Here is a 17,736-nt window from a genome sequence, read left to right on the forward strand (position 1 = left end):
GATCTTAATGAGTGTACCTTGCCCGAACCACCTGTCGCGGAGAGGGGCCGCATCTGAATGCGAGGAAGAAACCTCGTCAATCGATCACTTGCCCAATCACATCCTTTCACTCTACTACAGACCTGCGGTCGTGAAGAGACCAAGGAGGGTTGTGCTGTAGAAGTCAGCTTACTGAGGAATAGAAAGGGATGACCCGGGACCAGAGCAAGTTGGGTTGGGGTATAGAACCGTAAGCACGGTTGTGGGGTGGGGGCTTGACGAAGGACGTGCTCGTACGGTTCATAGAAGATCGGGTGGGGCTATGATCTCGTTGATTGTTGGGAACAGGAACTCCTCTATATTCGAAATATGTCTCTCTAGGAGCATTACGATCTGCAACTCAAATGGTCCCTAAAATCATGTGGAATTATGACCCCCCTCAAAGCACCACACACCTCATATAGGGTAGTGATTTCATGCAACGGTTGTATCATCGTATAATGCAACCACAATTCTAGAAAACCATGTTTGTGGTATTTGTATGACTCAAAATTTTGCACACACCCTTTTTATCTCAATAATTAATTCAAAAACTAATAATAATAATAATAATAATTTGCACCCTATATATGGTCAAAATGAGTCCCCTCTAATAATGAATCTAAACTGTCCATTTGATGAATTTCAAGATCTAGGCCTTGATGAATTAAAAATCAATTTTTTATTTCTTAATATTGTTAATCTAATGATAATAAAGTTATCTGAAAAATTTGAGAACAAAAAAGATCATTCTACGCATCTCACTAAAATGGACAGCCTATATTAATTGACCTAAAAAAACACTTTTTAGGTTGCATTTTCAAATTTTTCTTTTTTGTGATTATTTATTAGAATGAAAAGAGTGTATATTTTAAAATTTGGGTTAAACAAATGGCCCTAACATAGTTTTCAAAGGTTGTTGTATTATATTACTAGACCACCGTTGCATGAAATCACTGCCCCCTCACATATACCATAATTTAATGTTCCAAGTACAAAGGGTGTCCAAACAAATAATACATTGACCCATATATCCTAACTTAAACTGAAAATTCATAATGAAAAGTTTACCCCTGCGAACTATACGTGTGAATAGTACTCATGAAATAAATAAATAATATATAAAATCCTTAGAATTCCTAAAAAACTAAAAAACCCTAGAAATAAACCCTAAAAGATAAAACTATAATATATATCCTTTAGTGTTGAATAAAAATAAAAAATAAAAATAATCTTCCTCTTTCTCGACTAGTTTGACAATATTATTCAACTCGAATATTGTAAGCATGATCATGGGACTCGTGAGTTACTACACTAATCAAAACACAATTATTGTACATTAGAAATGAGAAACCCTCAAGGAAAGGGTCAATGTATGTCGGTAGAATATTTTTAATTATATTAATTTGTTGAAATTGCACGACTTCAGCTATGTAACCCTGCTGAATTTGCCTAAACTCAGCTCTAAAACACACAACGAGTGTATTTATGAGATCAATGACATCTCGGTCTTTTGTCATTATTCTTATCACACATATCCCTAAGCGGAGCGCAAAAGTGAAAAAGTCTTGTACTTGAAATCCACTTGGGCAGAAAGATCATCGTCTTGCCCATTATTGAGGCTCGTGAACTGCGGCACTAGCTAGTGTATTTTCCTTTCAAGTTCTTCAATTCTATCATCTACAGGATCACTAAGTGGATCTATAAAAATCCCCCTTCTACGACCCCTCTCGCTGCCATAGGTTCATCAAAATCACAAAACCTAGGTAAATAATCAACCAAAAAAAAGTTGAAATCAACAAGATCTAGGTTGTTTTGACAAAACTTTGACCAAAATCAGTAAATCCTATACTCTCATTATAACTTCCCTACTTTGTTGTTGACCTAAGGCACCAAAACCTTGATGCTACAGTAACTTCATACACTGCTATAGTACTTATCGTCTAGATCACAGGCTCTGATACCAATTTGATGTAGGACGAATTTAAGGGAACAGTCAAATCGACAAGAAACAAAGTTAAACACAAGTATAATTCAAAGAAACTAAGCTAGGGTTTCAAAGCCTAAGCTTTTCTCTATTTCAATTTTTAAAAATCATGTCGAATTAATGACCCCCTCAAGGCCCTTCACACCTCTTATATATTATTATTTAATGTTCCAAGTATGCAAAGTGTCCAATAAAATAATACATTGACCCATATATTCTAACTTAAACTTAAAATTCTTTCATTTTATCCCTGTGAGCAATACCCATGAATAGTACTCATGATATATGAGCAATGATGGTTGCAATATAGTATAATGCAATGACACTTCTAGAAAATCATGTTTGTGGCATTTGTATGACCCCAAATTTTGCACACACTCTCTCTTCACCTCAATAATCAATCCCTCCAAAAAAAAAAAGTTCAATTCGAACTCTAGATATGGTTAAAATGAGTCCCCCCCAAAAAACAAATCTAGACCATTTATTTTGTGAATTTCAAGATCTTAGCCTTTATAAACTCAAATCATTTTTATCTTTTTTAACATTGTTCATCTAATGATAATAAAGCCATCCAAAAAATTGGAAATGAAAAAATCATTATAAGGCCTAGATCTAAGCATCTCACCAAAATAAACGGCTTATGTTAATTGGACGAAAAAAATACTTTCTACGTTGTGTTTTCAATTTTTCCTTTCTTTGTGATTGTTCATTAGAATGAAAAGATTGCGTATTTCAAATTTTGGATCAAACAAATGGACATAAGATGGTTTTTTAAGGTTGTCGCATCATATTACTATACAACGGTTGCATGAAATCATTGCCCCATGATATATATATATATATATATATATATATAGGAAAAAGTTTATAGAGAGCCGAAGCTCTAAAAAATCAAATTAGAGCGTACCTCAAAATTTTCACTAGAAGAGATTGTTTTGATACCCAAATATCCTCAAATTGACCACCTCGATATCAAAATGCATGGACATGAGAAAAAAATGGATTCCAAGTTTTGGAAATAATGTATTTTGTAATGCATTTTTGGACCGTCAATTTTCAAGATTTTTAAGTTTTCATAGATCTGTCGATCTACACTATTTTTGAAGCTTTGAACTTTATAAATAAAGATGTAAATATGTTTTAAGGCCATCACAAAGATTTTAAGTATGGAAACCACATTTCTTGATACTATTTGAAGGTAGACTCTAATTTGATTGTTTAGAGCTTAGGCTCTATACAAACCGCACCCATATATATATATATATATATATATATATATATATATATATATATATATATATATATATATATATATATATATCATCCCTGATGAATACTAAAATACTATTGAACTTTTGTGAAAATTTTAAATTTATTGTTACTTAATAATTTATTTACCTATAAAAAATAGATTTAAAATAAAAAGTTATGAGTTTTTTGATAAATATAGCCTTCATAATCCATTCTGGAATTCACCTTAGCATTTTTTATTCATCTATAAAAACCTTAGTGCTTTTTTTGTTTCACCAAAAGAAAAAAATTGTACTATTTTGAGGTGTCGTTAACACTTGACAAACTCATAATGGTGAATTTAAAATTGTCTATTCCAAACTTTTTAACAATAAAATGTCCTCATAAACATAAAAGTTACATTACCAATAGTTTGTTGAAAATTTTGAGAAAGGCTTATTGTAATTTTAAATTACTTTTATATTCCAATTATTATTTTAAAAGTCTAAAGAACCTTTTTAAATTTGAAATTTTTGTAGGAATTTTAAAATGACAAAAATACCTTTATTAAAATACAAAAACTATATTTGGTCATACGTGATTTTTAAATATATAGGGGTATTATATGGTCAAAATATTTTGAATAAGAAGTCTTAAGTTAACTATTAGTATGGTGTTTTATAGTATAATTTATTTCGAACTTTAAGTTCTATGCTAATTTTTAAACAAAAAAAAGTAGGTTTGGAACTTAAAGCTCCAAACTGAAAATCAATCAAAAAGAAATTACCTTGGTTCTTCGAGTTCTGAAATGAAGGCATTTTGAGGCAAAAAATAAAAAAATCCCAAAAAAAGGCAAACAAAGGACATGCCTGTAAAACTTGTGGCACATTCTTTTAGTACCACAGTGATATTTATATTAAATTCCATATAAATTGTTATCTGTAAGATGCCCAATAGCATCTCAGTAAAATGAATTTATCCCATTAGTTTAGGGCATCCCCTTATTATCATATGATAAAGACCGTTCCCGATAACAACTTGTACGTAGTATCGAAGCAAAATTACTAATTGGAATTTGAAAAGAAACATTAAATTTATTGAAAAATAGTTCTAAAAATCGTAATAAAAAAAAGTGGAGTAATTTGTAAAATAATTGAAATTAAGTTAAAGATGTGATGTCGATAAATAAGTTATAATATTTTAAATTTGGTTTACATTAAAATTTACTTTCAAGTTTGTCATTATAAACTTTTTTGATACATTTGTATTTTTATTGTTTAATTCGAATTAATTTTTTTTTATGTCAATAACAACTTTTTTTTAATAAATAGTATACTTAATATAATATATGAAAATCTCAAGATAACCTATATAATAGATTTCCAAGTAGGATGTGGTTTTATGCCCGTCTGCCCACATAAAACAATTAACCTTCCAAATACATAGGCAAATGTTAATATCCCAATAAAACCATCCAGTAATAATATCATTATAAGAATTAGGGAAACTTTTGTATAGAACTTTAATTTCTCGTATTATTTCATGGTAGACCTTTTTTCTGTTTTTGTTTCAAGGAGCATACGAAAATCCTTAAAGATTTCACCATACACCATCATCTTTTATCTCCTTTTTTTTATTGACTTTTGATTATAAAAATTAACCTCAACAAATCTTTTTATATCATTTCAACCTAAAAACATTTTTAATGGTTGGAAAGGGAAAAAGATGGTTTAAAAAGTTTTTGGGATGAAATGGTATTAAAATTTTTATTGGGGCTAATTTTTATGGTCAAAAGTCAATAAAAGAGGAGACAAGAGATGAAGGGGTAGTGTGAAATCGACATAAAGAAAGTTATCATGAAATAATATGAGGAATTAAGGTTCTATAAGAAATTTTCCCTAAGAATTATTATCACGACAATGATTGCTAGGGTTTTAAAATACTCTAATTTGGATTTGGAATCGTCGATAATCGTGCCATTAAGCGGTCGGAATCCCATGCCATACACACGTGCGTGTGTGCGTATTAAATGTTTAAAAATATGGATTAATCAGTCAATTGGTCAGTGAGGGTTTAATTGGCCCTTGGGCCGGCTAGTCTTTAAGAGAGAGAGAGAGCACGTATCACACCCCAAGAATTTACAATACTGATATTCCTCAGATGTAATAGCCAGAACATATATACATTTCTTGATAGGACAAATTTACAGTGGCGAAATCTTACAAAGTAACAAAAGAAAGTTTAAGCACAACTACAATATCTTCCGGAGTTGAACCTGACGAGCACTCAAAATGAAACCGCAGTTATCCTGAAAAAACGTTTACCATAATTTGATGAGTTTGGCTACTCAGTAAGTGATCATCATAATTCTAAAATAATCATGGTTGAAAGATATCAATATTTTCAAAAAGGAGATCTATTAATAGAAATGCATTAACAATTTCACTTTAAAAAATGAATAAGTAAGTATAATTCGAATAATTGAAATGCGTATAATATTTTAACAGCAGTGCATAATTCAAAAGATTTCACAAAATACCCTATTGGCATCCCAAGTAGGTCAGCTATATACCCCATCAGCATCCTGATGGGTCCACTTAATCGCTATCGACGTCCCAAATATGTCCACTTAATCCCTGCAGGTCTACTTATACATCACCGGCGTACCGGATGAGTCCACTTAATCCCTACCGGCGTACTGGATAGGTCCACTTATACCTCACCACTTGCATACTTAAAGTATTTGTAAATCTCTTTAAACATTCGAAAGCAGCAATATCATGTACTCAACATATCACTGAAATTATTAATATGAATTTTACTGAAACCATTAATAACAGTCATTTTCAATAACATCTCAAAAATAACCAGTCAAATATTTTGGGCTCAAATTTAGAAAGGTAGCAGTTCGTAAAGACATTTTAGCATAATTGTCAATCTAATATGTATAAAAAAACTCTTATAGAAATTCAAAAATACGGAATTATCATAATTTATGGGATGTTAATTCGTAAATAAATATTTCACAGACAATGCTATAATCAATTGCAAAAATATCAGTTTTTAAATAATAAGGCAGTCATTTGCACATGAAATTTATAATGTCTAAATATTAAAAATCAGTAGAAAGAAATCTCACAATTTTACTAAAAGTAGAAATATCACATTTATTTATAATAATTTTACACTATCTAAAATTTTCTAACAATAGACAAGAAACATAAATAAATTTATTTTTCTAAGAATTTACAGCATTTAAAATTTCTAATATCATAATTTTATTAAAAAGATTATTTTTCAAAATAATGAGGTCTCTTGCGCATAAAATTTATCGCGCTTAAAATTCATGATAATAAGCAGAAGTAATTATTTCATTTTATTTTTAAAAGGAACGGATTATTTTTCAAGATAATGAAGTCAATTATCTAAAATATTTGAGAGGGAGGTTCCGATAAAAATTCGGCTACAGTGAGAAAAAGTTCTAAAATATTTGAGAGGGAGCTTCTGATAAAAATTCGGCTAGAGAGAGAAAAAGCTCACTGCGTTTCGACTAGAGAGATAAAGATTTCAAAAAATTTCTAGGGTGGGAGTCCTCGTCTTTTCTATTTAAATTCTTAAGATACCTTATTATATTATCTTATTAAGTTACACCTCATACATGAGGTGTAACAATTATATTACACCTGAACGTTTAGAGCCCACGTCCACTAAAGGACGTGACAAGGCAGCAAAAACCTAAACCAAAAGCTTTTGAAAGTAGTGATGGTCCCTAAGGACCATTATGCTCATATGGACCATCACTTATTAAAAGTTTCTTTTTTTTTTTTCTTTTTGAAATTTTAGGATTATTACATTCTTCTCCCCTTGAAAAAATTTAGTCCTCTAAATTTGTGTACCTGATTATTGAAAAAGATAGGGATATTTTTCTCTGATATTGTCCCAGTCCGTACACGCAATAAATGTGATTTTAAGTAGATTCTTTTTAAATTTCTTAAGAATCTTAAACCTATTACTCTGATACCATATTTATCACACCCCAAGAATTTACAATACTAATATTCCTGAGATGTGATAGTCAGAACATATATACATCTCTTGATATGACAAATTTACAGTGGCGAATTCATACAAAGTAACAAAAGAAAGTTTAAGCACAACTACAATATCTTCCAGAGTTGATTCTAACAAACACTCAAAATAAAACCGCAGTTATTCTGAAAAAATGTTTACCATAATTTGATGAGTTTGGCTACTCAGTAAGTGATCATCGTAATCCTAAAAATAATCATGATTGAAAGATATCAATATTTTCAAAAAAGAGATCTATTAACAGAAATGCATTAGCAGTTTCAATTTTAAAAATGCATAACTAAGTATAATTTTGAATAATTGAAATGCGTATAACAGTTTAACAGCAATGCATAATTCAATAGATTTCACAAAATACCCTACTGGCGTCCCAAGTAGGTCATCTATATACCCCATCAACGTCCTGATGGGTCCACTTAATCTCTATCGGCGTCCCAGATAGGTCCACTTAATCCCTGCAGATCCACTTATACCTCACCGGTATACCGGATGAGTCCACTTAATCCCTACCGACGGAACGGATAGGTCCACTTATACCTCACCGGCGAACCGGATGAGTCCACTTGCATACTTAAAGTATTTGTAAATCTCTTTAAACATTCGAAAGCAGCAATATCATGTACTCAACATATCACTGAAATTATGAATATGAATTTCACTGAAACCAGTAATAACAGTCACTTTCAATAACATTTCAAAAATAACCAGTCAAATATTTTGGGCTCAAATTTAGAAAGGTAGCAGTTCGTAAAGATATTTTAGCATAATTGCCAATCTAATATGTATAAAAAAACTCTTATAGAAATTCAAGAATACGAAATTATCACATTTTATGGGATGTTAATTCGCAAATAAACATTTCACAAACAATGCTATAATAATTACAAAAACATCAGTTTTCAAATAATAAGGTAGTCATTTGCACATGAAATTTATAATGTCTAAATATTCAAAAACAATAGAAAGAAATCTCACAATTTTACTAAAAGCAGAACTATCACATTTATTTCTAATAATTTTACAGTATCTAAAAATTTTTAACAATAGACAAGAAAAATAAATAAATTTATTTTTCTAAGAATTTACAGCATTTAAAATTTCTAATATCATAATTTTATTAAAAAGATTATTTTTCAAAATAATGAGGTCGTTTGCACATAAAATTTATCGCGCCTAAAATTCATGATAATAAGCAGAAGTAATTATTTCATTTTATTTAAAAAAAGAACGGATTATTTTTCAAATCAATGAAGTCACTTACATAAAATATTTGAGAGGGAGCTTCCGATAAAAATTCGGCTAGAGAGAGAAAGAGCTCTAAAATATTTGAGAGGGAGCTTCCGATAAAAATTCGGCTAGAGAGAGAATGAGCTCACTGCGTTTCAACTAGAGAGAGAAAGATTTCAAAAATTTTCTAGGGTGGGAGTCCTCGCCTTTCCTATTTAAATTCTTAAGACACCTTATTATATTATCTTATTAAGTTACACTTCATACATGAGGTGTAACAATTATATTACACCTGAACATTTTAAGCCCACGTCCACTAAAGGACGTGGCAAGGCAGTAAAAACTTAAATCAAAGCTTTTGAAAGTAGTGATGGTCCCTAAGGACCATCATGCTCATATGGACCATCATTTATTAAAAGTTTCTCTTTTTCTTTTTTTTTTCTTTTTTTTTGAAATTTTAGGATTATTACAGCACGAGAGTCGAGAAAAAGAGTAAAAAATAAAAAGTGTACAATCAAACATTAAAAATCAACTACTTGATTATATATATATATATATATATATATATATATATATATATATATATATAAGGATGTAACATTTTGCCAAATGTTGATAATTTTATTAACGCTTTTGGAATGTAATTACATTGTCAGAGATAATAAGAGAAGATAAAGCGATTCCCCCTTTGGCTAGACAGTCTGTCATCGAGTTTGCTTCTCGATAAACATGCGTGAAAGAAACTGAGATGGTAAAGGATAAGTCCATGATACGTAGCCAAAGATATTTTAGTTTCCACGGAATGAGCTGTTCCTTGTTACACCACTTGACCACATTAAGAGAATCCCCCTTTATTCAGCATGAAAGGCCATAGTTTCTCTCTCTAGAAATCTTCAAACCTTGATAAAACGTAAACAGTTCAGCAAAGTTTGCCGGTAGGAATACAAAAAGAGAGTTTTACATTCACAGTCCCTCAAAATGCCACAAATACCAGCTAACCTTGGGTTACCAAAGGAAGTTCCATCAAAATTGCGCTTCAAAGTACCCATAGTAGGTGCTATCCAGAAGCTTTTAGGTCTAGAACTCATGGCACCCAACTGAAAAAGATTGTTAGGTCTATAACTCATGGCACCCAACTGCAAAAGATTGTTGAGGTTGGCAAAAACGTCAATCTTGGTCGTACCCCATCCCACCTTAGAAACACAAAGCCACGACCAGATTGAACATTTAATAGAGTGAATCAAATCATCCAAAGGTAGAGTGACTCCTTCGAAAGTTCTTCTATTCTTCTCTTTCCAAACCTCCCTAAGAATAACCCCTTTGGTAATTTTCCATAAAGACTTACCAGACTCCGGTAGGTGGGGTAAAGAGAGTTGAGTAAGAATACCCTCCACCGTCAAAGGTAGAGCCAAACTAATATGAATCACTCCAAACAACCAGTACCAAATTTAGACTGTAAAAAGGCAGTGTATAAAGAGATAGATACTAGATTCACCATCAGTTTTACAAAACAAACAAATATTTGTTAGAATCTTACCCCTTTTAATCAGCTTGTCAATAGTTAGGACCATGTTCATTACAACCAGCGAAATTTATGGGGTATAGACCATTTCCAGATTTGTACAATCTGAGGGCGGATACCATCTCCATCGATCGTAAAAAAGAAGATTGTAGCAAGACTTGACTGTAAACAAACCGTCACTCTCAATCTCCCATACCATTTGGTCCTCCGCCTCTGCAGAAATATAGATTGTTTCAAGTAATTTCATTAACGCACACCATTGGGCAAAGAGTGTGTCATTTAGTCTTGGATAGGGCAATAGAATATTCTACAAAATGGAATCACCTCTTCTCTCAATCACCTCGTAGACCTTGATATTTGGTCTTGAATTAATCTGAAATAATTTTGGAAAAAGATACTTAAAAGGAAACTCCCCCACCCACTTATGATGTCAAAAGGATATTAGGTTGTGACACCCTACAGACCATCTAAAGTAACTAACAATCATAGGTCTGCATAATACAATATTCCTCTGCATATGGGAGGTAGCCCCTCTTCTACCACCTCCTAGCCAAACTCCGGACCTGTCCAACCCATATTTAACCAAAAAGACTTAGAACTACAACTGCTCTTTCAAATAGAGGCTCATCCACCACCATTTACACATAAGAGCTTGATTAACCAGTCTAATACTTCTAATGCCCAGCCCCTCTTCCTTTTTGAGAGTACACACCCTCTTCCATCTAAGCAAATGGAATTTCCTCTGCTCGTTAGTGGATCCCCAAAAGAAGTCCCTCATCATCTTCTCAATCTTGTTTGCGACCGAGACAAATTAATCAATGACATCTGATAAACTAGAAGATTTGCTAAACAAGATCTTAAGAGCGTCACGCTTCTATCAAGAAATAAGTAATTAGGTTTCCATAAATCCAGCTTACATTGAACTCTTTCCAGCACTCTATCCCAAACTGCTAAAGGAAATCTAGAATCAGAAATTGGTAAGCCGAGATAGATAAGGGGAAAGGAGCCGACATTACAGCCCATCATTGTAGCCAAAGACTCGGTCACAGAATCAGGGCAATTGATGCCTACCAAGGAGGACTTATGAAAGTTCAACTTAAAGCCAACAGTAACTTCACAAAATTTAAAGAATAACACAATGTTCTTAATATGTAGAGGGTCTGCATCACAAAAGATAAGAGTACCATCCGCATATTGCAGATGGGAAATCACCATACCTGAATTAGCAATCGAGAACCCTGAGAAATACCCCAGTCACTCCACATTACTCAGCATTAAGCTGAAACATTCAGCAGAAATAGTGAATAGGAAGGGAGATAGTGGATCCCCTTGGCGAAGACCTCTAGAAGCTTGAAAAACTAGACGCTTAAAAAAAACCAATCGAGCTACCCTTCAAAAGTACCGAGAAATGGGCTGAGAAAAGACATCCAACCATCCGACTCCTCCATCTGTCACAAAATCCCATACATTGTAAGATTTCTTGCAGTATCCCCACTCCACTCTATCATAACCTTTCTCCATATCTAATTTTAGCCAGATACCAGACATATTGGTTTGAACTCTCGAATGGATACATTCTTGTGCGATCATAATACTATATGTAATCTAACAGTCCTTGATAAAGGCAGATTGGGTATTAGAGATAAGGTGAGGTAAAACACTTTTCAAATGCTCTACCAACACTTTTGCTATGATTTTATAAAGACTAGTTAAAAGGCGAATAGGGCGGATATCCGACAAACTAGCATTCGAAGATTTCTTCAGAATTAGGGCTAGAAAGGTAGAGTTCACCCCTTTAAAAATGTCCCCTCTGATGAAGAAACCCTTAACAAATTCCAATAGTCCACCTTAATCAGCTCCCAAAATCTATGGAAGAAAGCTAAAGAAAAACCATCCAGGCCTAGAGCTTTATCCCGTGGCAAAGAAAGACCGCCTGTAACCTTATAATGTAGAATTAAAGATGCCACTCAAAATTCCATCGAAAAAAGGAGTTTTAATGTTGGAAAACCTCTTGATTGATCATCTTGACATCTAGATGTATGAATATGAAAAAGAAAAAGATTTTAAGTCTCAAAAATAATGTATTTTACAACATAGTATCTGCACTATCCATTTTCAAGATTTTCATATGTTTATAGATCTACTTGATTTTAGCCGTTTTTGAAATTTAAAATTTTATAATTAGATATAAAAATAGATTTTGAGATAATCCTAAGAACATTTTACATCAAAATTATATACCATGATAAAATTTGATGGTGCACCTTACCTCTACACCTACGGATGCATCAGTATGCCAACTGCACCCATTTATATATATATATAGGCCCAACAATCTGGGCCGATCTGACTGACACGATCTCATTTCATATTTGAATTTTAATTTTTTCTACAAATCCAAATCATGTGAAATTTTAGGCTTCTATTTTTCTCATCAATGTGTGGCTAATAAAAATATTAAAAACTAATTCACAAAATATAAATTGATCAAAATACACCTAAAATATTTTCGGGGTATTTTGGTCAATTTATTTTTTACGAAATATTTTTTTACTATTTTATTAGTTTATAATATTTTAAATAACACACATCCAAAATTTCAAGTGATTTGGATTTATATAAAAAAATTTAAAATTAAAATACGAAATGCAATCATGATCATTGGATCGGTCTAGATTCTTATATGTATATATATATCTATAGGGATAATCTAAACTGCACAGCCCTTCTAATTACAAAGGTTCAAGATAAAGAGAGTTGTAAAGGGTGGACTTATTAATTTTCTAGTCTATCTTTAAAAAATATTACTTTTGTGAGGTAATTTTGTAAATATTACTACAAGACAAAATGTACTTTTGTCATCTCCATAAGCGGTAAAGTTGAAATTTTAACTAAAGGACAATATCACTCTACAAATAAAGCTCCAGGATACTATCTTCCAAAATGTCATTGTATTTTTATGAAAATTTCAAATTTACCCTTATTTAATGGTAAAATTACATATTTAAATAATTTTTTAATAAACAAAGTAATGATTGTTTTGATAAATACAGCCATCACAACCCTTTCTAACTTGAACCTTTGTATTTTCAAGGATTGTTAACTCTAGACAAACCCATATATATATATATATATATATATATATATATATATATATAGCAATGATCCAATGCAACGGTTGTATCATAGTATAATGAAACGACACTTCTAAAAAACCATGTTTGTGGTATTTGTATGACCCCAAATTTTGCACGCACACTCTCTTCATCTCAATAATCCATCCCCAAAAAAAAAAAGTTTAATATGAACCCTAGATATGGTCAAAATGCGTCCCCTCCAAAAACGAATCTAGACCATTCATTTTGTGAATTTCAAGATCTTAACCTTTATAAACTCAAAATCATTTTTTCCATTTTTAACATTGTTCATCTAATGATAATAAATCCATCCAAATAACTTGGAAATGAAAAAATCCTTCTAAGGCCTAGATCTATGCATCTCACCAAAATGAACGGCCTATGTTAATTGGGCTAAAAAAATACTTTCTAGATTGTGCTTTCAATTTTTTTTCTTTTTTGTGATTGCTCATTAGAATGAAAAGAGTGTATATTTCAAATTTTGGATCAAACAAATGGCCTTAAGTTATTTTTTTAGTATTGTTGCATCATATTACTATACAACGGTTGCATGAAATCATGGCATATATATATATATATATATATATATATATATATATATATATATATATAGGGAAAAGCTGGGATTATATGAGCCCAATGGCCCAGATTGAATCTGGATCGATCTAACGATCACGAATGTCCGATAGTGCTTGAATTTTATTTATTTTTCTACAAATCCAAATCACATTAAATTTTAGGTACATGTTATTCTCATCAAGACACACCTAATAGAAATATAAAAAAAGTTATTTAAAAAAAAATGACCAAAATACCCCCCAAAACTTTTCGAGGGTATTTTGATCAAATTTTTTCATGTAAAATACGTTTTTGATATTTTTCGAATATATATATATATATATATATATATATATATATATATATATATATAGAAAAAGTTGGGATTAACCCACTAGCTCATATGAACATATGAGCCCAACGGCCCAGATTGAATTTGGGCCAATTTGACGACTATGGATGTCCGGTAGTATTTGAAATTTATTTATTTTTCTATTAATCCAAATCATTGAAATTCTAGATGTGTGTTTATAAAAAACAGGTGAATCTTCTAAAAATATCAAAAAAATATTTTACATGAAATAAATTGACCAATATATATATATATATATATATATATATATATATATATATATATATATATATATATAATTGATATTTGATATTTTTGGTTTTGATTCAAAACAATTGTTAGGGAATTGCATATCAATTTGTTAGGAACATTTTTTTGGAAGAAATCTAGGTCAAGTTAATTTAGTGAAAATTTGAGAGCGAAATCAAGTAGTTTCAATTTCAGTTAAAAGAATCCCCAATATCTGAAATCTTGATTTCTTTCTATTTTGTTTCATGATCCAACAAATTATTCTAGGAGATAGTGTAAAGGCTCAATCACCAACATTTTGAATCAAGATCAGATGATGTGGTTGATAATGTGAGAGAGATTGCGAGAAAAGTGAATTAGGTTTTAGGCTAATTATGGTGAGATTTTCATTAAAATTTCAACCAAATGCAATTTTTTTATCAAAATAGTGAATTTTTGGCGGTTAGAGATTGATTATTGGTTGAAAAATGCAAAAAAGTATTAAAGCATTACTGATACATCTAGTTTTCTAGTTTACTCCCCACCCCAACAAAACAAAAAACAAAAACCCTAGTTTTTAGTGAAAATTGAATCCTATAGGTTTTGGTGATTTTGAGTCAATTCGATTTTTTAAGCAGTAATATATTATATACAAATCTCCTGCCCGAAGGGAAAAACATGTCATTGATTGTTGGAAAAAGTTTATTGGAACCTTATATTATAGAAGGTGCACCATAAATATCTAATAGAAAAGAGTGTTCTTAAGTAGGAAAATCTTTCGATTGATCATCTCAACTTCAAGATGTATGGATATAAAGAAAGAAAAAGAAAAAAAGAATTTCAAGTCCCAAAATAATGCATATTGTAACAAGTTACCTGGACAGTTCATTTTCAAGAGTTTCTAGTGTTTATAGATATTCTTGATCACTACTATTTTTTGAAATTTTAAATTTACTAATTAGGATTGAATATGGATTTTCAAGCCATTTTAAGGTTTCTGACACCAAAAATAATATAAAACAAACTTATGTCTTTTTTAGATGACATTGTAACAAAATAAGAAAAGTGTATATTGCATTTGACAAGATAGGAAAGTGTATATTATACCATTGTATTACTACTATATATATATAAAGAAAGAACCACCACAAGATTTGTTTGGGGCATAATTATTTGTTCAAAAAATTCCTTTCTCTCTAAAATTTCCTCATGATATCAGAGCATCATTGATTTCAATTTCAGCTTCCATGTCAGTTGTTCCTGTACGTCCATCCCTCTAGACTTCATCTGTTAGAGGTATGTCTCTCTCTATACAATATTTCTCCTTCATGTCTTGAATTTTTGCCTTCACCAAAATGTATTGCAAGGGTCCGGCCATTCTCAAGTTGTTTGCAAACCAATTGTTGTATTGTTTGCAAACCAAATTTCGTCTTTCATCTTGCAAAAACTTGGCTAAGATGCAAAGCGTGTTTATCAGCCCTCAATATTCAGAGTGGTGCACGATAAATTTTATCATCATTGTGTGTTCATCCCTCTTGTTGCCAATTTCGTCCTAAAATTTTGTCCGTTTGGAAATACAATTTTTTTCCTTTGCAAATTTCGTCTTGCAAGTTTGTATGCTCTGTTTCATTTTTCATCTCTTAAAACCCAAATTCTTATGCTTTTGAACTGGTGAGGCTGCTCTTCGCTCTTAAAGAATCCAAGCTCCAATTTTTGTTGTGCCTCTGTTAGCTCATCAATTTATTCCCAAATATTTCTTTGCTAGAATTAATGTTACATCCTCAATGTTCAAGTATCCATATCGCTCTACCTTTAATATAGGAAATTTTGTGTCAGTTAAGTTTGACACAAAACAATCATTTACTATGAAAAACTCAAATGCTCTCTCATTGAGAGTCATGAACTTTTTGGACTTATTAACGGTGATTTCCCTACACAAAGTCAAAGGATTTCCCCTCATGATGGTAAGAGTAAAATTGAAAAGCTAGACTACAAATCATGATTGAAGTCCGATCGGCTTCTTAATGCCTGGATTACATTGATATTATTAGAAGAGTGTCTTGACCTTGTTGTTGACTGCAAGACTTAAGCAAAAGTTTGAAAATGATTGAAGAATGCCTATGCAGGTATTCTCAAGCTAAGGAGCTTCAACTCTTCAAGAAAGGGAATTCAATACATATGCAAATTCAAAAGTATTTATGATGATTTAGTGGCTATTGGAAAACATGTACATGATGAAAATAAGTATTTTTGGCTTCTTAATGGACTTGGCTCAAAATATGAGGGTCTTGCTACGGCAATGCTTAAGCCTTTTATTCCTTCATATTATGAAATTATACCTCTTTTTCAAAGCCATGAAATAAAAAATCAGCTATATATCTCTAAAGAACACTCAGATCCAAATCAAAACATAGCCCTTGTAGGACAACAAAAAAAGTTTGGACCCAACAAGGGTACTCGAAATTACAGAGCTAGAGGGAGGAACAATTTTGGGGGTCAACTTTTCTTCAACTCTCGAGGAGTTGTGTTTGTTTAAACTAGCTAGATGTATTGTGGGATACGCTAGAAAAATCAAGAAAGTCTTTGTGACATATGAATGAAGGCTTCCAATAAGATTTCCAAATACAACAGTCTACTCAAACACCTCAAAAAAAGTGTCAAATTTGTGTGAAACTTGGACATATGGCATTAAAGTGTTGGCATCAATTCAACTACATGTATTAAGCAAAAGATATTCATTAAGCCCGTACTGCAAATGACTATAGCTTATTCACAAGACTTAGAATGGTTCCTAGACACAGGTGCCTCCACTCATATGACAGGAGATCCAGGTAAGTTGATCTCTATCCATATAGAGGCACAAATAGAGTCATGGTTGGGAATGATGAACAATTAAATATTTCACATGTTGGTGATGCAGATATTGGGATTGCATATAGAAAATTCAATGTTTCTAATGTTCTTTTGGTACCTAAAAAAAATAACATGTTATTTGTTAATCAATTTACAAAAAATTTCCCTTGTATTTTTGAATTCTCATCAAATGGTTTTTTGATTAAGGAAATGAGCACTTGGAGGATTCTGACCAGCATGAGTAGAATGGGAAGATTGTATGCACTTGAAGAAGTGAAACAACCTCCATTATCTATTTGGAATAAAAGAACATCAAAAGCTGCGTGACATCAACGTCTTGGACATCTACAAAATAAAGTTGTTTGTTACTTAGAATCTAAATAATTGATTAATGTTGATGCATATAATAAATCTCATTACGTATGTGCTAGTTGTTAGATGGGAAAAAATTGTAAACTTCTTTTTAGTGGTGTTGATAAAACCTCTACTGAACCTCTATTTAATATTTATTTAGACTTGTGGGTTCCTGCTCGAA

The 17,736-nt window shown here is 31.5% G+C and overlaps 1 protein-coding gene across 19 annotated transcripts in view; it reads left to right on the forward strand.

The window, feature by feature from the left end:
* LOC148783829 (uncharacterized) overlaps positions 1–17,736 on the forward strand; it is a 47,336-nt gene extending 29,600 nt beyond the window's left edge. For 11 of the 19 annotated variants that reach the window (XR_016054358.1, XR_016054340.1, XR_016054231.1 and 8 more), the window contains one exon: positions 17,409–17,736. The gene's annotated coding sequence lies outside the window, so the exon portion shown is untranslated. Of the gene's footprint in view, positions 1–16,474; positions 16,649–17,408 lie in introns of those variants that run through there. The other 8 variants (XR_016054239.1, XR_016054246.1, XR_016054303.1 and 5 more) reach the window with 2 other exon arrangements.

This window comes from Amborella trichopoda, chromosome 1, assembly GCF_054954075.1.
Source record: "Amborella trichopoda isolate Santa Cruz 75 chromosome 1, AtrichopodaSantaCruz75HAP2 v2.0, whole genome shotgun sequence".
Taxonomy (NCBI): Eukaryota; Viridiplantae; Streptophyta; class Magnoliopsida; order Amborellales; family Amborellaceae; genus Amborella; species Amborella trichopoda.